The 13,103-nt window shown below is 39.7% G+C and overlaps 1 protein-coding gene across 1 annotated transcript in view; it reads right to left on the minus strand.

Moving 5' to 3' along the window:
• Positions 1-12,542, minus strand: part of GALNT9 (polypeptide N-acetylgalactosaminyltransferase 9) — a 250,617-nt gene extending 238,075 nt beyond the window's left edge. Inside the window, exon 1 of the mRNA XM_070762664.1 lies at positions 12,498-12,542. The gene's annotated coding sequence lies outside the window, so the exon portion shown is untranslated. The remainder of the gene's footprint in view (positions 1-12,497) is intronic.
• Between the last annotated feature and the right edge of the window lie 561 nt (positions 12,543-13,103).

The raw sequence follows: 13,103 nt of genomic DNA on the forward strand, positions 1-13,103 counted from the left end.
AGATGCAGACCAGACCTAACATTACTCCAACACATCCGCTCCCGTGAACTATGTGCTGAACTTAGCAGACGTCGTGAACTCGGTGAAAATAACCTTTTCATTGACTACCGTTCTGATTGCATCAGAACCAGAACCCACAACCCTCCCTTCATCCCCAAACCCACTACCCCTCCTGCCCCTCCTCAACCTTCCCACACTTCTCTACCCACCATCCCTCATCAACAATCTGACCTCCCCAGCACCTCCAGCAATGAATAGGAAAACGCGCCCCTTACTACCTCGCCTCAATCCCACCCCAACTCAACCCAACTAAATCTCATCCCTGAACACAAATTCAATCTCAAATGCAAACTCATCAATGCAAGGAGTTTAATCAATAAGTTATCAGAATTCCTCCTTCTACTCGACACCAACTTATTTGACTTAATCTTTGTTTGCGAAACATGGTTGAATTGTTCCTTTCCTGACTCCATCATCACGCATAATAACTACCTGGTTCTCCGGTCTGACCGCGAATCCCGCAGAGGAGGTGGTGTAGCCATATTCTATAAAAGCTCACTCAATCTAAAAAACATTCAAGTAGCACACGATCTATCCCTTCCTGAAACCTTAATCTGCGATCTTTCCCTCATCACTACTCTCCGCTTTTTACTGTGCTACAGAGCTCCAAACTATGACACTACCCATGCATCAAAATTAACCTCCCTACTAACATGGGCATCCTCCTGCCCCTATCCCATCATCTTCCTAGGTGACCTTAACCTACCACACATCAACTGGACACTAAATGAATGCTCCACCGAACCCATACATACCACCATTTATAACACCGTCACCAGCCTGGGACTAGAACAACTAGTATCTAACAATACCAGACTCAACAACTGTCTCGACCTCATCTTCTGTAACAGCAAAAGTGCTATTTATGGACTGCATATCATAGAACCCTTCTCCAACAGCGACCATAGTATGATCAACTTCAACCTCAACCTACACCATCATAACACTCAACAGAACAAAACGGCACCTAAGTACAATTTCAGGAAAGCCAACTACGAACTCATAGACGCCAATCTCTCACTAATCAATTGGCATTCCTTGTTCTCCAACTGCATCACCATTGATGAACTTTACAACACGTTCTTACACCAAATTAATAATCTCATAAATCTGCATGTCCCAATTACCTCTCCTAGAAGAAAACAAAAAAATAACATTCCTGTCTCAATAAGGAAACTTCAAACCAAAAAAAGATCCCTCTGGCGTAGAAACAAAAAAGGTCCAGTAACCAACTTTAAAAGCCGCTACAGAAGCATATGCCAACAAATAAAAGCAGAATGTCTCAACTACCACAGTGAACAAGAGGAAAACCTCCTACGCTTCAAATCTAACCGTGCCTTCTACAACTTCGTCAACAACAAACTTAACGACTCCAGACCTATTCCACCTCTCGTAGGACCACACAACATAGAATACCACGATGACCCATCCAAAGCTAACCTCTTCAACTCCTTTTTTGGCTCCGTTTTTGTTAACAGTAATGGCTCATCCCCCCTCTTCGCAAACCGCACTTCTAACTCATTAAACAACCTAACCCAAATCATCTTCACTACAGACCACGTTGAAAAAGCAATCTGTGATCTCAAACCTTCCCTATCTGCTGGACCAGATGGTCTTTGTGCATACTTCTTAAGAAAACTTTCTTCTGCCATAGCTGAGCCCTTAAGCATTATCTTCCAAAAATCCTTCAGGACCAGTACTCTCCCCAAGCTGTGGTCTAAAGCAGTAGTCATCCCCATCTTCAAAAAAGGAGACCCATTACTAGTTGACAACTATAGACCAATATCTCTATGCTGTGTTCCTTGTAAAATCATGGAATCAATCATAAATCAATCAATTACCCTTTACCTAGAATCTAATAACCTACTATCAAAAAAACAATTTGGATTCAGAAAGAAACTATCCTGCAACCTACAACTACTTCACTGCAAAAACATTTGGACTACCCACCTTGATCAAGGAAAATCCATCGATGCAATTTATATCGACTTCTGCAAAGCCTTTGACTCAGTGGTTCATGACAAACTTCTCCTAAAACTCAAATCCTATGGCATCTCAGGACTCCTCCACAACTGGATTACTGCATTCCTGTCAAACAGGCAACAAGTTGTCAAAATCGGAAGCGCCATTTCCTCCCCTGTCCCTGTCAAAAGCGGCGTTCCCCAAGGCAGCGTACTAGGTCCTACTCTTTTCATCCTATACATCAACGACCTCTGCGATAATATCGCAAGCAACTGTGTGCTCTTTGCTGATGATGTGAAACTTTTCAACACCACTGACAACACACTCACTCTCAAAAAAGACCTTGACTATGTTTCAGATTGGTCTAACATCTGGCAACTTCGAATCTCAACCAACAAATGCTCTACCCTCCACATCGGCAAAAAGAACCCAAACCTCATATATGAACTAAACAAACAAATTCTCACAGCAAACCCACACTCAGTAAAAGACCTCGGAATACTAATTTCAAATGACCTAAGTGCTAAAGCCCACTGCAAAAAGGCTTCCAGAGTTGTAAACCTGATTCTACGTAGCTTCTGCTCTGGCAATCTCACACTACTGACCAGAGCCTACAAAACCTATGCCAGGCCCATCCTCGAATATAGCTCATCTGTCTGGAACCCGCAACACATCTCAGACATCAACACTCTCGAAAACGTCCAAAGATATTTCACCAGAAGAGCCCTCCACTCCTCCACCCGAAACAGAATACCATACGAAAACGGACTAACCATCCTGGATCTCGAAAGCTTAGAACTGCGGCGCCTAAAACACGATTTAAGTATTGCCCACAAAATCATTCGCTGTAATGTCCTTCCGGCCAACGACTACTTCAGCTTCAACCGCAACAACACAAGAGCATGCAACAGCTTCAAACTCAATGTTAATCGCTCCAAACTTGACTGTAAAAAATATGACTTTAACAATCGAGTCATCGAAGCGTGGAACTCATTACCGGACTCAATAGTGTCAACCCCCAACCCCCAACATTTCTCCCTCAAACTCTCCACGATTGACCTCTCCAGGTTCCTAAGAGGCCAGTAAGGGGCGTACATAAGTGCACTGATGTGCCTTTCGTCCCCTGTCCAATTGTCTTTCCTTTCCCTTTTATCATATATATTCTTTCCTTCCCACCCACTTCTCTTCCTCTTTACTTCCTATCTTTACTTCCTATCTTTTATATATCACTTAATGTCTATTCTCTTTCATATGTATTGTATATTGGACAAAGAATAAATAATAAAATAATAAATAATAACCGAGGCTCATCAATCATAAATTTATTGGTGTGGTTTATTGGGGGTCTCAATGGAAGGGAAAATATGTAACCACTACTTTTTCTTTTTAAATATTTGTATTAATTTTCCACTTTTAAAAAAGAAAACACAATAGTAACTACAGAAGAAAATCAAAGAAAAATAAATTAATAATAGTATATACAGATATTAGCATTATATTAGCATTAAAGTCACTATAGTTATATTATATTAATTATAAACCAGACTATAATTTGTCTCAAGTACTGTATATAAATTAGTACATGACCATTCCTTTTTACAGGGTAGGAGTATGGGATCTACATGCAGGCATTTAAGTACAAATGAACTACCGTAAATCAAAGCAATCTGTAGACCTTAGATATCCATCAAGATAGTACAGGCAAAGTTCCCTATCACTTCATCCTATCATGCCCTGCCCTTCTCAAGATAAATTATTCCTATCCCATGCTATCTTATGCTACCTTATCTAATCCAATCCTACTCAAATTAAATTGCACTAGTGAATGGCAGACTGAATTAATTCTACTTTCAGCAAGAAACCAATTCTCCCCCCCCCCACCACCACCACTCCCCCAAAGTGGCTGAACATATATCACATTCTTTCTCCTATACTGCAACATTTTCTGCAGCCAACTTTCTTAGGCCAATATTTAAAAGTCAAATGCAAACAGAGTAAAGCTGCCCAATTCTTCATTAAACTTGGGGCAAACCTGATTGGATTCTGGTCTATAGAAAGAGACAAGTTCTTATGAGTGCATTGGAATGGGGAGTTGGGAATAGGGAATAGAGTACAGTGGAGTGGAGTGGAGTGGAGTGGAGTAGAATAGAATAGAATGGAATGGAATGGAATAGAATAGAATAGAAATTTAGAATAGAATAAAATATGGAATATGGAATATGACTACAGTAGATTAGAGTAGAATAGAATAGAATAGAATTAAAATTTAGAATAGAATAGAATAAAATATGGAATATGGAATATGGAATATGACTACAGTAGAGTAGAATAGAATAGAATAGAATTAAAATTTAGAATAGAATAGAATAAAATATGGAATATGGAATATGACTACAGTAGATTAGAGTAGAATAGAATAGAATTAAAATTTAGAATAGAATAGAATAAAATATGGAATATGGAATATGACTACAGTAGAGTAGAATAGAATAGAATAGAATAGAATTAAAATTTAGAATAGAATAGAATAAAATATGGAATATGGAATATGACTACAGCTAAGTAGAGTAGAGTAGAGTAGAGTAGAGTAGAGTAGAATAGAATAGAACAGAACAGAATAGAACAGAATAGAATAGAAATATATAGTAATTTTACCATATCAAATTATAAAACTACACACTTTGTTTGTCCCAAGCATCAATTAAATGCTTGAACAAAAACACTTAGGAAAGTAGTCATCAAAAGACATAAGTTCACCACGAGTTAGGAAACACTTCTTTTTTCTCTATTTTGATTTTAAGACCCCAAACTCTAGATAAGGTTTTATTGGCAGATAAAACATTTGGATTGTCCTGGGTTGAATCAAGACAGACCTAGGAATACTGGATGTACTCGTCCCCGCTGCCTTGACGGAAAGAAAACGAGGGTGCAGATCCAATCTAAGCAAATCAGAGACATAAATAAATGCATTTCCACCCACCCTCTCTCTTCCTTTTTTTAAACGAAAGAGAAGCCAGGGTACAGAGCAATCAACATATCCAAGGTTGTGCAAGGAGAATAGAGAAGAACTGCTCCCGTGTGTTTCTCGCACAAAGCTTTCCTCTGACTTCAACCGTCCAAAACTCTATTGGTTCTTATCTCCTTGGGTTGATTTAGCGATTAAAAAAAAACCTTTCAATTACATTTTGCTGCTTTGTGCAGGGCAGATGGCAGTGAAGGCTAATCAATTTATTTATCTATGCTCTTCAATCTCCTTTATACCCTTGAGCTTGTGACTGCAATAAGAATGAAGAAGAACCAAGAAATCCAAAGGATTTGGAGCAGGTTCTGTTTCTCGACGCGAGAAAGAGGAGGGCAGAATCTGGCATGCTTGGTATACATCGAGTGAAGAAATAAAGAACTGTTGGGGGCGGAGGGACAGACGCCAGAGTTGTTAAGTGAATCACTGCAGTGCTCGATTAGTAGTTGTTCAGTGAGTCTGACATCCCCATTGATATTAATTGTTAGGAGGTCACAAAGACAGATCACATGACCCTGCAACTGTCATAAGGATGAATCCATTGCCAAGCATCTGAATTTTGATCATGTGACTATGGGGTGCTGTAATGGTCAGGTTCTGTTCCAGCACCAAGCCCCCCAGAAACACAGAACTGCCAATACAATACTCAGATTGAGGATTCCTTTTGCCCAAGTGCATTATTTTACATTTGGAAACATTAAAGTGCAGTTTCCATTGCTTTGACCATTTATCTAGACACTTTTATTTTAGCGCTGTTGTCATTTTGAACAGTCACATTATGAACTGTTGTAAGTTGATAACTGCTTGTAATCAATGTGGAAACTCTGGAGTTGATTGGAACTATCCTTCTCAAGAAAGGAAGATGGCATTCATTGGTTTGGCATGTTTTCATGCCATTCACAACTGCGTTGCCCTTCATCCAATGGAGGATGGCTGAAGATGGGCTCTCAAGAATAGAATAGAATAGAATAGAATAGAATAGAATAGAATTTTTATTGGCCAAGTGTGATTGGACACACAAGGAATTTGTCTTGGTGCATATGCTCTCAACGTACATAAAATAAAATATACATTTGTCAAGAATCATGTGATACAACACTTAATGATTGTCATAGGGGTCAAATAAGCAATGAAGAAGCAATATTAATAAAAATCTTAGGATATACGCAACAAGTTACAGTCATACAGTCAACATGGGAGAAAATGGGTGATAGGAATAATGAGAAAAACTAGTAGAATAGAAGTGCATAGAAGAATGGGGAGATGGAAACGGAAATGAATCTGGATGGAGATTTCTTGTTCTAATCTCTCATTGTACTTGCAAAATAACAGAATAATAATCACAATCACCATCATAATACCAATAAGGGAGGGTAGTAGAGAAGACAACAAGAAGGATAAATAATAATACTACAGCCATAGTACGCTACATGTCAGCTGGAAAGTCAGCAGCCCAGGTTCGAGACACAAGTTCCACACAAGGGGGTGAGTTCCCACCCTCGCCTCGTCTCCTGCCAACCTAGCAGTTGGAAAGCATGCAAATGCGAGGAGATAAATAGGTACCACTTTGGTGGGAAAGTAACAACGCTCCATGATGTCATGCTGGCTGCCTGACTGTGGAAATGTCTTCCGACAATGTTGGCCTTGAAACAAAGATGAGCAATGCCTCCTAGTGTCAGCAACTAGTGGAGTAAAATCTGCAGGGACTCCTCTCCCTTTTTTTACACTACATAGGTAAATTTCTTGATTTGAAATGAAGCAGTGGTTAATAATAATAATAATAATAATAATAATAATAATAACAACAACAACAACAACGATAATGACGACAACAACAACAATAATAATAATAATAATAATAATAATAATAATAATAATAATGATGACGACCATGACGATGACAACAACAACAACAATAATAATAATAATTTATTAGATTTGTATGCCGCCCCTCTCCGAGGACTCGGAGTGGCTCACAACAACAGTACAACATTTACAAATCTAATGTTAAAAAAACAATTTAAAACCCTTATTATAAAACAAAAACAATCACACAACCTAACAGACCATACATAAAACCATAGTAGCTAGGGGTATATCAGTTTCCCCATGCCTGGTGACATAGGTGGGTCTTCAGGAGCTTTTGAAAGGCAAGGAGGGGGGGGCAGTCCCAATCTGTGAGGGGAGTTGATTCCAGAGGGCCGGGGTTGCCACAGAGAAGGCTCTTCCCCTGGGTCCCGCCAGACGGCATTGTTTAGTCGAGTTATGAGTTCATGAGTTTATGAGTCCTGTTTTGATTCAAACATCAGAAATTTCAGTGGACAGCGGTGAAAGGCAGGACATCAATCTCCTAGCCTTTGCAATGAAAGAAAAAAATTCCCTGCATGTGTTTCAAAGAGAGTGGAGATCAAGTGGAAAGGAAATGATTTAAAAAATGCATTGTACCTCTCTGAAATCGCTATAGGTTATTATGCGGTGAGAAAGCAGCTAAAATCTCGGGCCAACCAGATGGAGCAGAGAATACCAACCAGTGTGAACATTTATCTAGAAAGGATTCCTACAAAAGAGGCCTTTTTTTGATGAGCAAATAAAATGTATCTACATGAAAGAGAGAGGGGAAAGAGAGGGAGGGAGGGAGAGAGGGAAAAATTTCTTTTGAGATTGCATTTAGGCAGGTGGTGAATATATAGGGAAGAGAACTCTCTGGATTACACAGCGAGATTAATGTGCCTCTGGCTAGATTAATTTTTTCAGGGTACCTTTTCTAAAAATACGCAAGCCTCACATTCTAATCCGACAGGACAATTTTCTCCCTATTGCCAGCTCAAGAGAAATGTGAATTCAGAAAGAAAGAGGGGGGGGAGGAAGGGAGAGAAAGAGAGAGAAGGGAAGAAAGAAAGAGGAGGAAGGAAGGAGGGAAGGAGGGAGAAAGAGAGAGAGAGAGAAGGGAGGGAGAGAAGGAGAAAGGGAAGAAGGAAGAAAGGAAAGGAAAGGGAGGGAGGGAGGGAGGAAGAAAGGAAGGAAGGGAGGGAGGGAGGAAGAAAAAAGGAAAGGAAGGAGACAAAGGAAGGAAGGAAAGAAAAAGAAAGGAAGGAAGGAAGGAAAAAAGAAAGCGAAGGAAGGAAGGAAGAAAAGGAAGGAAGGAAGGAAGGAAAGGATGGAAAGACAGACAGACAGACCACCTTGATTGGAAACACAAAATGAGTTGGACCTTCTCTCCTGAAAAACAAGATTTAAAAACAGATCCTTTCTTTCTTTCTTTTTCCCTTTCAAAAAGAGCAAGCGTGTTTATTTCAGTGAACGATCGATTAGAAAATCGGCAGAAAAGGATATCGAACAGGTTTTGGAGATGCGAGAATTGGAAAACTGTTCTGGGCTCCGCTTCCCAGTTTCCCTCGGCAAAGATTGGAAGGATAGTGGAAATGTACCACTACAACATGGGCTCGGCCAATCCTAATGTAGTATAACTGGCATGAGAATAGATTGTGGAGTCAATAAAGGGTAATAATACTTGTAGCTCATGGTTGAAATGAGGCATCCTTGGCACTCTCTAAACTTGGTGGCTTTCCTGCAGATATTTCCTGACTCCGAACCAGATAACACTGATGATGTTACCTAGTTGGGTAGTGAAACGTTTTCAAGAAAACCAAACTCAGAAAGCGGACCCCGCAGTTTAAATTCTGAGCTACTACAAATATCCTCCACTTGGTTTCATGCCTAAAGCAAGACTAGAACTCATGTTTTCCTAGTTTCTAATCTAGGATCTTTAACCACTACATCATAAAAGCTCTCACACTGTGGTTCCTTTTCCACCCACTCGCCTGGGATGCTTCTGCATATGTGTGAAATAATAATAATAATAATAATAATAATAATAATTATTATTATTATTATTATTATTATTATTTATTAGATTTGTATGCCACCCCTCTCCGAAACTTTGGGGCGTCTCACAACAATCATAAACAATGTACAAATCCAATGTTTAAAACATAATTTAAAAATCCTTGTAATAAAATAATCACACAACCCAATCAAACCACATATAAACCAAGTAATTAGGGGAGGAGTCCATTTCCCCATGCCTGGCGGCACAAGTGAGTTTTCAACAACTTACGAAAGGCAAGGGGGTGGGGGCAGTTCTGATCTCCGGGGGAGTTGGTTCCAGAGGGCTGGGGCCGCCACAGAGAAGGCTCAGAATTGGTAGTGACAGCCAGGATTTAGATTATATAATGGAGCATCATAATAAAATAACAGCAAGAGGATCAAACTCTCAAAAGAACCAATGTCCAAATCAAGAGTTCTTTGTCCAGTCTTCCTCCATGCCCCCACTTTGATGGGACTTCAAACACAGGAAATGGGTCCTGTTTTGGACCAGAAGTTGGTTTTAGAAAATCCTGTAGAATAGAAAAAGGAACAAGAATTGCCAGCCAAATTGTGTTTTGCGTGACAACACTGCCATCTAGTGGCTTGGGCTAATCCTTCCGTTTATGTTTTCCTTGGCTTGTTCTTTTTCAATTGAAACTTTCCAACTGATCCTGAAATTGCCAAAACATTCTGCTCTAGGAGAAAAGGGAACCCAGTTTGTGGTGTTCTGAGTTGGAAAACATAAGACGAGAAGATGGATGCTCTTAAAGGAAGCCAACACCAATTCTGGACCATTTTTAAAAAAAATTCTGGGCTGTTGTTTAGATTTGGGAGGTCCTTGGGATATACAGATACTGATTAAGAGAGTTTGAAGGGACCTTGTAATAATAATAATAATAATAATTTATTGGATTTGTATGCCGCCCCTCTCCGCAGACTTGGGGCGGCTAACAACAATAATAAACACAACATGTACAATCCAATAATTAAAAAAACAACTAAAAACCCCTATTACAAAACCAAACATACACACAAACATACCATGCATAACTTGTAATGGCCTAGGGGGAAGAGCTATCTCAACTCCCGCATGCCTGGCGGTATAAATGAGTCTTGAGTAGTTTACGAAAGACAGGGAGGGTGGGGGCAGTTCTCATCTCCGGGGGGAGTTGGTTCCACAGGGCCGGGGCCGCCACAGAGAAGGCTCTTCCCCTGGGGCCCACCAAATTACATTGTTTAGTCGACGGGACCTGGAGAAGGCCCACTCTGTGGGACCTTATCGGTCGCTGGGATTCGTGCGGTAGCAGGCGGTTCCGGAGGTAATCTGGTCCAATGTAGGTCATCTAGTCCACCTGCCCACCTGCCCAAGCAGGAGACCCTACACCATTTCTGACAGATGGCAGTCCAGTCACTCCTTGAAAGCCTCCAAGTGATGAAGCTCCAACAACGTCCGGTCAACTTCTGTTCCATCGGTTGATTGTTCTCACTCTCAAAAAATTTCTCCTTATTTTCAGGTGGAATCTCTCCTTGACCTGTTTCCATCCATTATTCCTTGTTCTGCCTTCAGGTGCTTTGGAGAATAGCTTGACCCTCTCCTCTTTGTGGCAGCCCCTCAAATATTGGAAGACTGCTATCCTATCTCCCCTGGTCCTTCTCTTCACTAGACCACCCATGTCCAGTTCTTTCAACTATTCATTGTATATATATATATATATTTTAGCCTCCAGGGATATTTAATTAAAGCTTCACTTTAATTAACCTACATGAGCTCATATTCTCCCAATAAGTTAGGGTCAGTTCCTAGTGACCATATACATTTTCTCATGAGGTTCTGCACCTAACGTGGTCTTCAGATCTTCTAACAGGGCATCCATCCCTATTGTAACTACATCTACCCACCTTGCTACTGATTGACATCTTCTCTTTCCTTTGACCTTCGCCAGCATTCCTCTTCCAGAGATTTGAGTCTTTTCTTGATTGATTGGATGAGGGAATTGAATTATCATATGCCTTCAAGCAAGTGTTGATTCCTAGCAACCACACCAATAGTGATCAAGGAAAGAAGGAAAAACTACCGTATTTTTCAGTGTATAAGATGCACCCTTTTCCTCCCTTAAAAGAAATGAAAATTTAGCTGCATCTTATACTGTGAATGTAGCTTTTTTAAAAGCTTTTTTTCAGCCCTAATTAGGTGATAACGATCTTTCCAATTTGCAGCATTTTTAATTCCTATCAGGAGTAGTTTTTCCCCCCCAGCCCTAAGTTTTTACAGACTTGTTTTCTTTCTCTAAAAAAAAATATCTTTGTTAATTATTAACATTAAAAAAAGAAAAAACAAATACAGAACAAAAACTAAAGACAAAAACAAAACATACAAACATAAATTTTCCAATCTACTTGTTGCCAGCTTTCTAACTATTATTTTCTATATTCATTTATAAAAATCTTGGCAGTGTTAATTTCACACTTAGGTCCAATATTAAAAAAAAGAATAATAAAGAGTAACAATACAGTAATGAGCTGGGGTGGCGCAACAGGTAGAGTGCTGTACTGCAGGCCACTGAAGCTGACTGTAGATCTGAAGGTCAGTGGTTCAAATCTCATCACCGGCTCAAGGTTGACTCAGCCTTCCATCCTTCCGAGGTGGGTAAAATGAGGACCCGGATTGTGGGGGCAATAGCTTAGCTCTGTTAAAAAGTGCTATTGCTAACATGTTGTAAGCCGCCCTGAGTCTAAGGAGAAGGGCGGCATAAAAATCGAATAAATGAATGAATGAATGAATGAATGAATGAATGAATGAATGAATGAATGAATGAATGAATACAAAAAAATTACTTAAAATTCTAAATATTCTTATTACAGTGAAATATATTATCCTACAAGCTTGTTTTCATTCCTACTACTGTATCTCCAAAGTGTTTTTCCCCCATCCCTAATCAGGGGATAAAATAATGTGCTGGAACTGACTAGACTAGGGATGTTAGCCAGATGAATACCTGGTAGGGAGATCCCACCCCTATTTTCCTCCCCCAAAACTAAAGTGCCTCTTATACTCTGAAAAATATGGTAGATCTTTGAATCTGGAAATGACCCTGTTTCAATTATTCTACCCAAGGCAGTCTGAAAAATCTGGTCTCTACCACCAGATGGCAGAGTTGCTCTTTGAGTCATGTTTCATTGATAGCTCATCTACCCCGTGAAGAAAAATTCAGAAAGCACACCTGACAACATTGTTTTGGGATAATTGAGAGAGGATTGTATCCAAAACCTGAAACAGATTCATCAACTGCCACACACCTCCCAGAGACCAATAAGAGCACACAGAGTTGGCCTCCTCCAGGTCCCGTCGACTAAACATAGAAACATAGAAGATTGACGGCAGAAAAAGACTTCCTGGTCTGTCTAGTCTGCCCTGATACTATTTCCTGTATTTTATCTTAGGGTGGATATATGTTTATCCCAGGCATGTTTAAATTCAGTTACTGTGGATTTACCCACCACGTCTGCTGGAAGTTTGTTCCAAGCATCTACTACTCTTTTAGTAAAATAATATTTTCTCAAGTTACCTCTAATCTTTCGCCCAACTAACCTCAGATTGTGGCCCCTTCTTCTTGTGTTCACTTTCCTATTAAAACATTTCACTCCTGAACCTTATTTAATTAATTAATTTATTTATTGATTGATTGATTGATTGATTGGATTTGTATGCCGCCCCTCTCCATAGACTTTAATGTATTTAAATGTTTCAATCATGCCCCCCCCCCCTTTCCCTTCTGTCTTCCAGACTATACAGATTGAGTTCATTGAGTCTTTCCTGGTAAGTTTTATGCTTAAGACCTTCCATCATTTTTGTAGCCTGTCTTTTGACCCATTCAATTTTATCAATATCTTTTTGTAGGTGAGGTCTCCAGAACTGAACACAGATTCCTTCTTCATTCCAGTTTGTTTCTCTCCTTGATTACTTTACATCCAATGTTTCTTGTCCTGCCTTCAGGTGCTTTGGAAAATAAATTGAACCCTGCTTCTTTGTGGTGACCTCTCAAATATTGGAATACAACTACCCTGACACCTCTAGTAAAATAGGCATATCTTAAGAGAATTGGAAATGGTAATCTATATATACAAAATTGAAATAACACTCACGCATCATCACGAAATCTCCAGAACTGTAAAGCCAACAAACTCGACACTTGGC

Source organism: Erythrolamprus reginae, chromosome 10 (assembly GCF_031021105.1).
Source record: "Erythrolamprus reginae isolate rEryReg1 chromosome 10, rEryReg1.hap1, whole genome shotgun sequence".
Taxonomy (NCBI): domain Eukaryota; kingdom Metazoa; phylum Chordata; class Lepidosauria; order Squamata; family Dipsadidae; genus Erythrolamprus; species Erythrolamprus reginae.